Consider the following 15,677-nt stretch of genomic DNA (forward strand, 5'->3'; position numbering starts at 1 on the left):
ACAAAAAACTCTCACCTTTTACATTTGCTTGCCAGCTGGTAGCTGTCTCTCTAGGAGGCATTTGCATAAACACTGCTATGCCAGTTGTTTACATGCTATTGTAATAAACCTAAACTCTCTGCCATCGAGTTGGTTCTGACTCGAAGACCCTCTAGGATAGGACTGTCCCGGTAGGTAGATCTTTATGGGAGCAGAGAGACTCTTCTTTCCCGCATGGAGCAGCTACCATTTTTCTACAGTGGATTTCCTTTAGGGAAGCCAAAGCATCACCCACTACCCCACCAACTGGTCCTGGGGGCATGATGGTGACTCACTGGGCTGCTAACTGCGTGATCAACCATTCAAAACCACTAGCTCCTCATGAGAAAGACCAGGCTTCCTACTCCCGTAGAAAATTAAGGTCTTGGAAACACAGAAGGGGGTATTTCCACCCTGCCCTGTTGGGTCAGTGAGTCAGCATTGACTCGATGGCAATGAGTTTATGATAACCAAAAACAGCATTGCACATTTACAAACATATCTCCTGAAAGAAGGGTGCAGTTAACAAACACGTAGAGAGAGTACGCATTATTTGTGTAAAAATATAGTATTAGAGGAGACCATGGTTAAGATTCACTGTAAGGAATAAAGAATAATGATTGAAAATTTTCTCTGGGAATTCTTAATGTTGTTCAGGTAATGTTTTTGTTTTCCTTCTTCAAAGTACATGATAATATTATATACTTCTTTGTCTCTCTCTTTTTTATTTTCACTGTGAAACCCGTTTCAGTGCCGTATGCCCACCAGGTAAAGCCAGGCAATGGTTCAGGGTGGCAGTTTGCTTTTGCATGGGACACTGTGAGAGGCCCATGGGATCGGACCTGCTACAAATCCATCCTTGTCTCTTTTGACATACAACATATAACCAAATGATTTGCTTTGGCCAATAAAATATGAGTAGAAATGAGGCTTATTATTTTTAGGTGGAAGATTTTAAGAGCCAGCAAAGGGTTGGATGGGAGACACCCAAATCCCCTATGCCGCTACTCACCCAGGACGACCATGGAGCACGGGCTGGGAACCTCCCTTCCTGATCGACACTACTGAGATTCAGCACTGTGTCTTTCACTGTCTGTCCAACAACCCCGATCAATGTGCTAACTACGCTTAATTTCATAGACCAGGATAAATGTCGCCATCAACAAGAGAAATGATTATCTTAAGCAGAAGGAAAACAAGAGCAAACACGTGGAGGAAGGGCTTCATATCTGGTGGTGATGACGAGAGAAACATTAAAGGCACAGGCAAGAGATTGTCCTGGATTGTTTGGATGCCAGGGAAGCTTGACTTCAGCCTATACACACTGCTAAGACTTCAGGACTCGAGTGAAAAGATGACTGCGCTATCCAAATGATGACTGATGAATTAATATTACCTCATATAGAAGCGCAATACAGCAAAATGCTGTCTCGTGTACTTTGGGCATGGACATCATGCCTTCTTCAAAGGCCAGTTTAAAGATTATAACACAAACAGACATATCCACACCTATATTTATTGCAGCTATTTCCATAATAGCAAAAACAAAAAACTCTGATTATAGAGGAATATTATGCACCGATAAAAAGTGACAAGTCTCTTAGAGACGGCAACACATGGGAAAATTAGAGTACATTATGCTTAGCAAAGTTAGTCTTTCTTATAAAGATTAACATTTAGTGACGCCATTATTATAGAAAAGTGGATTTTACACCAAAAGATAACACTTTGAAGACAATGGGGAGGCCAGGAATGGAGGCAGGTACCCGAAGAGAAGGGTGGGGGGTGGGGATAAGAAATTACGGAGGAAGGAATGGAGGAAAGATTCAAGTGGGAGAGGTTCTTATTACTGATTTCACTTGTTCAGATGAACTGTGCAACTATCAGGCAGATGCTTCTTTAAGCACCAAAATAAATCATTACATAAATGAGCGTGAAGACCCGTAGCCTTAGAAACCATGCAGATGCCCAGCCCTTCTGCTCTAAGGTTGATCCGAGAGACAGAAACAGGAGGGAAAGGGAGACGGAAGCTGAGCTGCAGTCTTACTGACATGGAAGTTCACTTCAAATGGATGGGGCAGAAAAGGAAAGGCCACGAAAACAAAGAGGGCCCTCAAGGAGATGAGCAGACGCAGAGGCTGCAGCCTCATGGGATCCAACATGCCAACAACAGTGAGGATGACACGGGACCAATCAGGGCCACCCCTGCTGCACAGAGGTAGCCAGGCATCAGAACTACGTCACCTAATAACAACCACAACTGGATATTTTATTGGGACGTGTTCAGCTTTTTTTTTTTAATACCTGGATAGGAGAGAGAAAGAAAATGTCTAAAGTGTTTCCATATGTCTTAAAGCTGTTGTTCTCCTGTGAAAAGAAGAAAAAATGATACTAAGGTAGATTAACAGGAGACCTAGTGCCCTAGTGGGCTATCTATTGGACTAACAGCCATGAGGTTGGTTTGAAACACCCAGCCACTCCATGGGAGAAAGATAGGGCTGCCTGCTCCTGTAACATTACATCTCAAAATCCCAGAGGGCAGTTCTCTGTCCTCCAAGGTCATTGCTGTGGATCAGGATCAGCTCAATGGCAGTGGGTTTGGTTTTTTGTTTTATTTTCTCCAGTGAGGTTTTTCCTTTTGTTTTGTTTTTAAAGAAGGCAGATCAAACATCAAAGACTAAGGGACTCCACTGTTTGGTCCTTATGTCTCTACACTTATTTGTTGCTATTTTGTGGCATCGCAAAAGTAAAAGAGATTAACTGTGGTCAGAACACTTTCTGATTCCTTGTCATTCTAATTCTTGCCCCATGTCACAGTTCTCTGCTAGTGTCAAATCGTACCGATGTAACTGTTTGTGGTACCAATGTAAGTGTTCGTGGTACTAATGTAAGTATTCATGGTACTAATGTAAGTGTTTGGGGAAACCCATACTCAAAATGAATTGGTAATATGCCATTTATTTGCAGCTGCAAAAATCTTGGTAGCATTTGAATAAAATAAGTGAAGATTAAAAGATTTATATTTGAAAATATGTCAACCATGCCTATCCTTTCATTTTTAAATGTACAAGAATGTAGGCAAAAATAATAGAATAAAAGACAAGAATGATAAAGTTTATTGATCATATACTGTTCTGACACTAAGAAATGACTTATAACAACCCCAAAATAAATAAATAAATTGATTGAATATTCATTAAGAAGAAGAGATAAAATGAAAACAGAAATAATAAATATATTTTTAATTTATTTTTAAATCATTTTATTGAAGGCTCAGACAACTCTTATTACAATCCATACATATGATTACAAGGATCTACATATAACCTCCTCCCTGGGGGATGGACAACAGAAAAGTGGGTGAAAGGAGACATCGTCTGGCAGTGTAAAATATGATAAAAATAATAATTTAAATTATCAAGGATTCATGAGGGAGGGCATAGTAGGGATGGAGGGGGCCAAAAAAAGAAAAGAAAAGAAAAATGAGCTTATTCCAAGACCCCAAGCAGAAAGCAAATGTTTGGAAAATGATGAGTGCAGTGAATGTATAAGTGTGCTTTACACAATAATAAATAGATTTCACTTGGTCAATAAATTAGTAAAGGGGAGTGTGTCATAAGAATGCTGGAAAATTATTTGAATTTATAACTGATTTAACATAAATTTCTGCTGTTGAAAAAGATAATATAACTAATAATTTACAATTACAACACAGATATTGACCCCCAAAAAAGCTAATAAGAGACTTCCAGCAAGATGGTGACCAGGTACACAGCTGTCACTGGGAGTTCCATGGCGCTCAGGGAGTGGAGAGACTGCAGGCCCAGTTGGGGGGCCAGGGTTGTCAGTTAATCCCCACAATGGCCCCAAGCACTTACCTGAACTAGTAGCTGACTTAGACATCTTCTCCTGCGCCTTAGACAGAGTGCTGGGGACCTACGGCCTGTGGGACGGACTGCCCGGTGTGCACCACCCAGGCTGCTCTGCGTCCCACCAGGGCTATCACCCTGGGTTGTCCACCTGCACCCAGGCCATCATATCCTGTTCACCATGACCAAGATTCATGTCAGGGATGCAGAGATGGTTCAACTACGAAAGTCCATCAGCATTATTCTCCACATTGACATGAAAATGCATAAGAACTACATGATCATATCCAGAGGTGCAGAAAAAAAATTCGACAACATCCAACACCCATTCCTGTTGAAGACACTTGAGAAGATAGGGATGGAAGGAAAATTCCTCAATATAATACAAGCTATATATGAAAAACCAACAGCCCATGTGGTAATCAATGGAGAAAAGACAAAAACAATCCCACTGAGAAAGAGGACCAGGCAAGAATGCACCTTGTCCCCACTTTTATTTAACATCATATTGGAATACCTAGCTAATCATATAAGGTAATGGAAAGAAATAAGGTATTCATGTGGGGAAAGAAGAGGTGAAACTATCGTTATTTGCAGATGATATGATTTTATATATGGAAAATCCCAAAAGCTCCACAAGAGGAGTGCTGGAAGTGATAGAGGAGTATGGCGGAGTGGTATGCCACAAGATAAACAAACAGAAATCACAGAATAGGAGATCAAAAAGGGAGTACCCTGCACAAATTGAAATATCTAAAGATATACCTAACCAAAAACAAAACAAAAGATTTGTACAATGAAAACTACTGAACACTATTACAAGAAATTGACTGACCTCAACAAATGGAAAAATATCCCCTGCTCAAAGCTCAGAAAACTCAATATAGTAAACATGTCAATTCTGCCCAAGGCACTAAATAAGTTTAATAGTATCCTGATACAAATACCAACATCTTTCTTCAAAGAACAGGAAAAACTGACTACCAAAATCACATGGAGAGGGAAGCCCAGAGTCAGCAGAGAACCCCTCAAGAAGAAGGACAAGGTCGGAGAGCGTGCTTAACTGACTTCAGCACCTATTGAACAGCCACAGAGGTCAAAACAGTGTGGCACTGGTAGAATGACTGATATTCAGACCAAAGGAAAAGAATTGAAAATCCAGAAAGGAAATCATCAGCATACAGACAATTGATCTTTGATAAGAGGCCCACAAATATCAAATGGGAAGGGGATGTGCTGAAAAAATAAATATCTACCTTATTCCACGCACAAGAATAAACCTAAGGTGGATCACAACCTCGAGATAAAACACCAAACTATGAGGGCCATCAGTGAGGGAATTTGGACAAACCTGAGAATATTGGTGCAGGGAATACATAGGCTATCAGAAATAGGGAAGGACACAAACACAGAGGAGGGACAAATTGACAAGTGGAATATACTGAAGATAAAATACCTGTGGACGTCAAAAGAACTCACCCAGAAAGTAATACAAGAGCAGCCTGGGAAAACATCTTTAGCAATGACTCCTCAAACAATGGCCTTATTACTAAAATCTACAATACTCTGCCAGCTTACAATAAGAAAAAAAATTAAGTGCCCACTGAGGATATGGGCAAAGGACCCCAACAGAAGTTTCACAGGGGCAGATATCCGAATGGCCAACAAACATATGAGAAAATGCTCCCAATCATTAGCTACAAGGGAAATGCAAATTAAAACAATTATGAGATGCCACCTAACACCCTTAAAAATAGACCAATTCAAAAAAGCAGAAAGTAACAAGTATTGGCTGTGATGAGATAGGAATCCTTGTCCACTGTTGGTGGACCCGTAGGTATGTATAGCTTCCATAACAAATCATTATGGAAATCAATTTGGTGAAACTTAAAAGAAATGGAAATTGAGGTACCATATGACCCAGCAATCCCCTTACTGGGCATACACCCAGAATAAATAAGAAACAGACCATGGTCAGACATCTGTGCACCAATATTCATTGTGGTGCAGTTCACAATTGCAAAGAGATGGGAACAACCCAAATTTCCATCAATGGACAAACATGCAACGGAGTAGTATGCATCCCTAAAAAGCAGTGATAAACTCATGAAGCCCATTGCTGCATGGGCAACAAAGGGCAAGTAAAACAGGAGTACACTGAGGTAAGCTTAAGAAGCACAATGGATATAGGAGAAAAATTACTAAATTCATAAATTCCTGGGGCGAGGTCCAGGCACACTGGCAGGGGTCAAACCCAACCCAGGGATACATATTTCAGCCAACCAAAAAGGAGGAGAAAAGAGAGAGAGAGAGAGAAAGAGAGGACATAGGTAGTGAGGGAACAGGACAGTAACCCAACCATGGGGAGGGTATTGTGTATGTCTCTACAGGAACAGGAGAGGGAGGAGAACTCAACCTTGTGCACTAAGCCTTGAAGGCATCTGGAGGGCTGGGCCCAGTCCCAGCTACATGGACCCCTCCCCAGAAGAATGCACTACAGAGGACAGTACAGAAGATATAGCCTGGGGAGAGGGGCAGGTCTGCTCAGAACACACAAGAGCAAACTAAGAGGGAAGGAGAGAGAGAGAGAATGGACTGTACCCTGGCCCACCAAGCCCCAAGGATGACATCCCTGCTCAAAGCAGCCTTACAGAACTCTAAGGCCAGCCCCACCACAAGACACAGTGTCCCTTCACTGACCCATAGTGCTACAGGGAACAACACTGGACACGTAGTGTAGGAATTATGCCCGGTCTGACCACTCCCACACTTGGACAAAACATGAAGGGAGGACAACATAACAGCAAGGTGAGCAAAGCAATGAAGTTCCTGAAGAATCCCAAAAATAGACTTCAGGGGCATGGTATGGCACCTCATCAGACTTGATTGGAAAACATTCATAGGGGTCAACAGACACTGCTGGAACTATTTATAAGGTTTTTTGTTTGTTTGTTTGTTTCTTTTCATGTATACCTATATAAGATAGGCAGGATAAGCAATCCTGAGGAGAAAACAACAGGACCAAGAGTTCCGGGGGTGGGGGGGAGGAGAAGGGAGCATGGGAGAAAGGGAGTGGGGGGAACAGATAGGGGAAACCAACAAACCCAGAGATAAGGGAACAACAAGAGACCTAAAATCGATGGCAAAGAGGGTGTAGAATGCTTGATGGGGTTGGATCAAGGGCAATGTAGCTGAGAGGAATTAGAGAGGGCTGAATAAAGGTCGAGCATGGTAGTGGGGCAGGAGAAACATAAAAGGAAAGAACTAAAAAGCAAAAGACATTTATAGAGGTATAAATACAGGCACATACGTATGTAAATATATTTATATATAATGATAGAGACACAGATCTATGTTCATGTACTATATGTTAAATATTAAGGTAGCAGACAGGCATTGGGCTTCTATTCAAGTTCTCCCTCATTGCAAGAATACTTTGTTCTAATAGCCTGGCATTCTGTGGTACAAAGCTTTCTAACATAATCATTGAAGACAAAATTGATGCATAAGCAAATGTGGTGAAAAAAGCTGATGGTGTCCAGCTATTACAAGATATAGCATCTGGGGTCTTAAAGGCTTGAAGTTAAACAAGCAGCCATCTAGGAGGGAAGCAACAAAGCGCACATAGAAGAAGCACACCTACCCCTGTGATCACTAGGTGTCCTTGGGATCAGCTGTCAGGCATAAGAAGACCCAAAACTAACAACCATATCAATATGAGTGAGGGGGACGTGGAGTGGAGACCCACAACCCATCCGTAGACAATTGGACATCCCCTCCCAGAAGGGTCACAAGGAAGGAACAAGCCAGCCTGGGTGCAGTACAGCACCGACAAAGCATACAATATTCCTCTAGTCTGTTAATGCTTCCCACCCCTTCCCCCACCCCCATCCCACTATCATGACTGAAGTTCTACTTTACAAATATGGCTAGACCAGAGCATGTACCCTGGTACAGATTATAGCTTTTGACACACGGAATCCAGGACAGATAAACCCCCCTCAAGAACAGTAATGAGCGTAGTAATACCATGAGGGTTGGTGAAAGATTGGAGCAGAGAGTGGGAACCAATCGAAATGATTGATCTATGACCCCTCCCACCCCCAGGTTGATGAACAAGAAAATAATAATAATTTATAATTTATCAAGGGTCATGAGAGCAGGGGGTGGGGGAGGGAGGGGAAAAAAGAGAGGAGCTGATACCAAGGGGTCAAGTAGAAAGAAAATATTTTGAAAATGATGTTGGCAACATGCATACAAATGTGTCTGATACAATGGCTATATTGATTGTTATAGGAGCTATAACAGCACCCAATAAAAATTTTAAAAACCTAATGTGTTATCAATTTAAAAAATACTTAAGATGAATCAAAACATAAGAAAACATAAAATGCTCTGAAATACATATATCAAAGAATACAAGAAAGGTTTTTAAAATTGGCCAGCAATCTCAAAATCTCACATGACATTCAAAATAACAAGTGAAACCAAAATGAACTCATCAACATGTTCAATAAGGAAGCAATTTCATTAAGACATGCCAGAAATTGGATTATATCTCTATCACAAGGTTACAAAATTGTCATGAAAATGACTCATCAGTGACTCTGTAGCTAAAACATGATGAAAAGTGTATTATGAAGGCGTATCCGAAGTTACAAACCCTGGTTGTACAGTGGGTACGTTTCTGACTTAACATTGGTTCAAACTCACAGCCTCTCTGCTACCGTATGTGATGGTAGGCTGTTTCAATAGATTATAATTTAGGGACTCCAAGGGCCAGTTCTGCCTTGTACTTTAAAGCCTTTAAAAGTAAAAACTGACTCAACAGCAAGTGATTCGGGGGTTGTTTTGCTTTTTTGTTATCAGGAAGATATATTGGTAAAAAGCTCAATGTTTTCTGTATTTTTTGTATGTGTTATTCTTTGGTTGTGCCACTATTTTTTAATTTGTAAATAGTTACGATTTATTTTTTAAGCAAAGTGAATCTTTAATTTCATACTAATTTTATACTACTTTATGAAAACAAAGAAAAACCTACATATGAGCTTTCAACCTCACAAACTTAATCACCGCTTAAAGAGCAGAATTTCAGAATAAACAGCGTGAATGAAATTTCAGACCTTAGCTTTGTGATCTCCCTTACATAGTTTGTCCTCTGAAATATGCTTTGGATTATGGAGGACATTTTTTTCAGCCTGAAATAACACATACCAAACATCAAAAATGACAGAACAATTATTCCATTAATATTGTTTACTTTTTCTAAGTACCCTGCAAGGAGATGATAGCATGCTGTTGTGAGGTGCTACATAAGTGTTCCCACTCAATATGACACTTCATACGACAAGACGAAACCCTGCCTGCTCAGGCCCCCATTCTCAAATTGTTATTGAGAAATCTTCGCAACCACAGGCTGTGTCAGTCTGTCTCATGGACGCTCTGCCTTTTTCCCAGACCCTCTACTTCATCCGCACAATGCCCTCCCCAGAGACTGGTCTCTCTAGATAAGCATGCCCAAAGTACACTAGACTACCTTATCACTCTCACTTCTAAGCAAACGTCTGGATATACTTGCTCCAAAACATATTTGCTCATGTTTTTGAAAGTCCATATCATACTCAAAATTCTTTGCAAAACCATGAGTCACATGCATCCATTCTTCAGCCTTCCTCATTTATTGCCTGCTCACCCACGTATCAGAGGCACTTACAAATACCGTGGCTTGGGTCCGGGGCAACTTCCACCTCAAGGTGATGTATTTGCTTCTCCACACTCTGAAGATGTCTTTGACAGTACGTTTGTCCAAACAACGCATCATTTGATTTCTGACAGCTGTTTCAATGCCCATTGATTGTGGATCCTCTTAAATGGAATTGTTGGCAACTGCAACCTCTGCTCCATGTAGCATGAGGCTGGATATTAGTCAAGTCGTGAGGATTTTTTTTAATATAACGTGTAATCCACACAGATTACCATAATCTCTGATTTTCATTTATGTGCTTCAAATGCTGTCACCATGGAATCCCTCTCCTCAATCACTGTCAGTGAGCAAGGTGGGGTCATCTGTGTATCACAAGCTGTTGATAAGTCTTGCTCCAATCTTCAAGCCATATTGTCTGCAGATTGCCTAACCTCTCAATATATTTGCTTAGCACACAGATTGAATGAGTACGGGAAAAGGATATAATCCAGACACAAACCTTTTCTGATCCTAATCCATACAGTATCCCCTGACTGTGTTTGAACAACTATCTCCTGATTCCACATGAGCAAAACTGAGGGTTTTAAAATGCCAAGTCTTCCCAACGCTATGGGTAGTTTGTATGATCCACCTGATCAAATGACTTTGCTAAGTCAACAAAACATTTCAGCTCAGAGACATCTGACATCAGCAATGATATTTCATCTTCCAGGTCATTTTCTGAATGAAGCCTGAATTCCTGAGAGGTCCCTGTGGATATGCTGCAGCAACCAGTTTTTAATTATCTCCAGAAAAATTTTACTTGCCTGTGAAGTGAATAATATTGACCAATAATTTCCATATTCTGTTAGCTCACCTTTGAAATAAGCACAAATGTGATTTTTCCAGTAGGGTAGCTAGGTCACGGTCTGCTAAGTTTCTTGACACGGATGAGTTAGTGCCTAAGAGCCGCCTCTGTTTGACACATGTTAGTTGGCAATCTATCAATTTCCTGCAGCCTTGGTTCTCATCCAGGTTGTCAATACCATCAGTTTTGATATGTTACCTCCTGCAATGTTTGAATTCCAACCAATTTTTTGTGTACAACTATGTGCATTTTCTCGTCTTCACAGGATGCTTTTGGCTTGATTGAATCTTTTGTTTTTAGATAGATTCACTGTTAGACTTTGATCATTGAATTTTTCGTCAGGTTTTTTTTAACTTTAGAAATGTCATGCAGGTTCTTCCTTTATACGTTTCTAACTTTATAATTTTTCAGGTCTTTACATTATAATATTTTACTTCATCTTCTCAAGTCACCCTTCAAAATCTGCTGCTTCGCTGTTTTATCTCATCATTTATTTCATTTGCTTTAGCTACCCTATGTTCAAAAGCTAATTTCAGAGTCTCTTCTAACATCCATTTTAGTCTTGTCTTTCTTTCTCACCTCTTAAATAATTTTTTGCTTTCTTTGTGTTTGATGTTATTTCACATCTCAGCTGACCTTCAGTCATTAGTGTTCACTGTATCCAATTTTTCCTCATATGGTCTCTAAATTTAGATGGACTATACCCAATGGTGCACTGTCACTGCGATGAAGTTATTTCATTTTCTTCTGTTTCAACTTGAACTCTCTTATGAGCAATTGATGGTGTGTTCCGCAGTCAGCCCCTAGCATTGTTCTGTGTGATGATACTGAACTTCTCATCATCGCTCTTCAGGTTCCTTCAGACTGCATCCATCAAGGTCTGTGCAGATAGTCACGTTTAGGGTGTTCTACAGAGACATTTCCAATGATTAAGCCATTGGTCTGATAAACTCTCTCATGAAATACCCAACACTGTTTCTATCACCACAGCTATAGTTTCCAATACTGATCCTTTTTTGTTGTCAACTTTCTAATCTATTTGAGTAGTATTTATTAATGTATCATGATTGAATATTCGATCAATTTCAGACTGTCGAGGTTGGTAAAAATCATCATTTTCTCCATCTTTACCATTAGTGATTGGTGCAAAATTGGAATAATATCATATAATGATATATAATGTGATGATCATAATAATATTCCTTAAATGCATATGAATATTAACTTATCATTGACAATGTTACATTTCTCTGTAGCTCTTGAAATCTTCATTTTGACAATGATTGTCATACTCTCCTTCTTTAGACCCCCCTCAGCAGAGCAGATCATCTGTTGGTACAATTTAAAATGGCCAACACAAATCAATGTCAGCTCAGTAACGCCTACAGCACTGATGCTATTGATGTATATGTGTTCTGTTTCCTTGTGGATAACTTCCGATTTTTCTAGATTCACAGTTTGTACATCTGATGCTCCGTTTATTGGGGGGTATTCTCGGCTATATGTTCTCATTTTGACTTGTACCACAGTCGTAAGTGAAGGGTCATCTAGGTCAGTAAGGTCAACTCTACTTTGAAGAGGCAGTACTTCCCAGTGGTATTTTCAGTGACTTCAATTCTGCCTTATCTTCTGGAACAGCATCAGACAATGCTCTACAGCTATCTGTGAGGTTATCATGGGCTAATATTTCAAAAACAGTTGACTAAGTCTTCCTGATCTGTTTTCTGGAAGCTCCATTGGAAACTCCACTGAAACTTGTCTGCTATGGTTAAGCCTGCTGGTACTTGAAATACATACATACAGACTATAGCCACACAGGCCACCACAGTATGCCAAACTGACAGGTAGCCAGTGTGTGATAGTACGAATCCACGCTATGTGACTCTTTGAATATCTGATTCAAAGTTATGTTTCAGTAAAATGTAAACTCCATCATGTAAGAAACTGTATGTTGTTGCTTTCTCTATGCCCAGAACTAGGACAGTATCTAGCACATAGTAGGTGTTTAAGTTATATTTTTGAATGAAAGAATAAATCAATGAGACTTCTTTGAGTTCTTTGAGAAACACACACACACACACACACACACACAGCTGTCTTCAGATCAACTCTGAGGCATGCCAACCACATGTGTGCAGAACAGAATTGCAGTAGTTGGGTTTTCAAGATTTTGACCTTTGAGAAGCAGATCTCCAGGCTTCTTATCTGGATAAGACTCTTTCTGCCAACTCTCAGGCAGCAGTCACCACCTAGTGACTGGCGCACACATGTAAGACAGCACCAAATGCAGTTTTGCCTCAGTTTATAGAGCTCATGAAGTCTTACCTGTGGCCCATGAATTAAAAAGTCTTCCTCTAAAAAGGTCCAGGAACAGATATAGTGGCTGGTATAAGATGTGATAAAAATTAAAATGATAATAACTATTTATAATAAGAAAAGTATTCCATGGGGAATAGGGGAGGAGAGGGGGGATAGAGGGGAGCTGACATCAAAGAGTTTAAAAATAGCATGTTTTGAAATGATGGTGGCACTAATTATACCATTATGCTTCATCTAATTGAATTATGGATTGTTGTAATATCTGTAAGAGATCCCAATAAAATCATCTAAAACCAAAGGATCCCAAGCAGGGATACATCCAAGGGGAGAAAGCACTCTCCTAAAGAGTGCCTGGTGGTCTTGAACTGCCAACATTGCAGTCAAGGTGGGATGCTTTCTCAGTCTCCACCTTATTAGAGGGAGTAGACCAGGTCATCACCATTTGTTTCCTTGACGACAAGATCTGCTGAAGGACAAAAGCCACACTGCCATGACAGCCATTTCTCTCCGTGTAACAGCTATCTCAGAAGTAGAAGGAAAGAAATCGCAGGATCATAAAGGAAGAAGACCCATCAGCTGAGCAAATTTGAAATCTCTGTCTGAAGTGGAAGAGACGTGCCATCCATGACCAGAGGCAAACCGACCAGGAGGCAGACACCAAGAGAGAATCAGAAAACCAACTTGCAAGCATGCATGCTCTAAAGACCATAGCTCCTCCTCCCGTGAGCTTGCCTGACGGTACCAGGGAACAGCCCATATTTGTTCCACAGGGATATGTAGAACTAAACATTTCTTTGTTTATTTCTCCTTTTAATGGTCACCATCGTATAATGGACTTCTGTTTCACAAATTGGTTCCTAAATTATTTCATAGAAAACTGAGGGAGGAAAGGATGTAATAAATGTCAGACTTTGATGTGTCCATAAATATTTTTTTTAATTCCAGCTTATCAAAGGGCATGGATATAATCGTTAGGAAGTACTATAAAATGCACTAAAAAGCATAGCATTTTAAGTCCAATGGACCTGCTAAAATCTTCATCTTCCAGCTACTTAGCAGGACGAGGAAGGAACTGTCTTAACTGTACTCCATAGAATTCGATAGCAGGAAACTCCTCTCAAAATCAGCTCGAAACAAGGTTGCTGGACTCCAAGAGCAGAGAAGGTGAAAATAAATGAGAGCTAATGAAAAATCAGGGTCACTTGAGAGATTTCTAAGCAGCATCAACAACTAACATTTTAAAGCATTTGATATCATATTTGAATCACACGAGAATCTAATGGCATAAGTATCATTTTAATGTGAGGAAAACACTGCACAGAGGTGACCAGCAGTTAACAGAGCTAGGCCTCAGACACAGACCCTCTGAAGACTGTTTCAAACTCCATCGCAGGTAAGGGGGGATTATAAAATGAAACAGTTGGGCTAGCCTCCAATCAGACTGGCTAACAGAAAAGGAAGCCAGTTTGGTAGCAGCTCACCACAACTGACAAAGCGATTGTGATATGCCCCAAAAAGTCAGGCAGGTTGCGATTCTTACTATGAGACAATTTGTCCACATTTCATTGCCATGCAGAAGGTGAAATAAATAATACAAGGATGACATGGTAGGACTGACCTTAATACTTTCGGTCGATCCTCATCTGTTCAAATCAGTTCTCTTCTTGCTTCCAAGTGTCCTCTGACCTGGGGGTGGAATAATGGTGTTATCAGCTTTCCACTCTCATGTAATGCTGAGCCGGGCATGCCATCCTAGCACACTCAGAAATTACAGACCGATGCTTCCTCTGTCATCAGCGGAGAGAATATGTCAGGAAATCTGTCCCCCAGTGAAATACTCAGGATGTTTTGGCATTTGAGAATCATAGTTTTCCTCCACGGGAATATAGAGGACATGCCCACAAGTGCTTTGACATTTATGTAATCGTAATATATATTTCCAAAATATTGATCAGGAAAGGAAACACATTGTTACTCAGAGGCTTTGAATCGTGATTGCGAGAGTTTTAAAAATAAGCTGGAGTATAGTTTCCCTCTCTGTTCTGTCCCCTTGAATGAAATATCACTGTTTATCCAAAGAAACAATCAAATACCCAAGCCAGTGGCTGGTGACAAAACACGAGTCCAAATTATAATTTACAATGTACTGAAATAGCATATTGCTCACCTAATGCTAAAGGTTACAGCCCCTTTTCCATTTCCAAACTGTAATACCTAGAAGCCCAGGAGAGCTTCTCTGCCTGGTCTAGCGTTCTGTTTACTTCTGCCCACCGCCAGGTGTTATTACTTGATACGACACTGTATATCATTGCTATGAAGGTGGCATCAAGATTTATGTCTTCTTCGTGAACTGTTGACAAATTCTATTTTCATTTCACAATGGATGAATGCAAATCACTTGGCCTTAATGTTTCATAACAAAGTTATGACTGTTTGGCATTCTTTGTGACTTGAAAAATGTTTGGAGAAATACACACATATTTTACATACATTTTTTCCCTTTTGGTTAGTCGAATATTCTAGACTCTCACTGCCTTTATAAAATCTTGACCATCAATTTCTCTTGCCTTTGGATCCATACATTAGGCAAATAGCCTTGGCTTTATTTTCAATTACATTGCTGCCATGCAATAAGCTATTTAATAAGGTTATTTTAGCCATAGCTTTGTTACTCCCACCACACCGTCTTCCTTTTCCGGGTGGGTTTGTTCAAGGAGGCTGGATAAGACACTGATGGGGCTATATGATACGGCTGTGAGTGATTAACAGGGTTCATTGTGATTGCCACCCTTCTGGGTATGACACCAGTCCTCTCAAAATCAGAACAGGGGTGCTTTTCCTATCACCAAGGGAGAAGAGCCCGAAGTGGCTCTTTGGACACTTTGATCCCTGAGAATTGAACTTCCTTGAACCAGAAGAC

General features: G+C 40.3%; 1 non-coding gene across 1 annotated transcript; it reads right to left on the reverse strand.

The window, feature by feature from the left end:
• Positions 1-749: 749 nt before the first annotated feature.
• On the reverse strand, positions 750-881 carry LOC142462025 (small nucleolar RNA SNORA42/SNORA80 family). Its single transcript, XR_012787175.1, has one exon. It is a non-coding gene; the product is annotated as a small nucleolar RNA SNORA42/SNORA80 family (small nucleolar RNA).
• Positions 882-15,677: the final 14,796 nt, after the last annotated feature.

The sequence above is a fragment of the Tenrec ecaudatus genome, chromosome 11 (assembly GCF_050624435.1).
Source record: "Tenrec ecaudatus isolate mTenEca1 chromosome 11, mTenEca1.hap1, whole genome shotgun sequence".
Classification (NCBI taxonomy): Eukaryota; Metazoa; Chordata; class Mammalia; order Afrosoricida; family Tenrecidae; genus Tenrec; species Tenrec ecaudatus.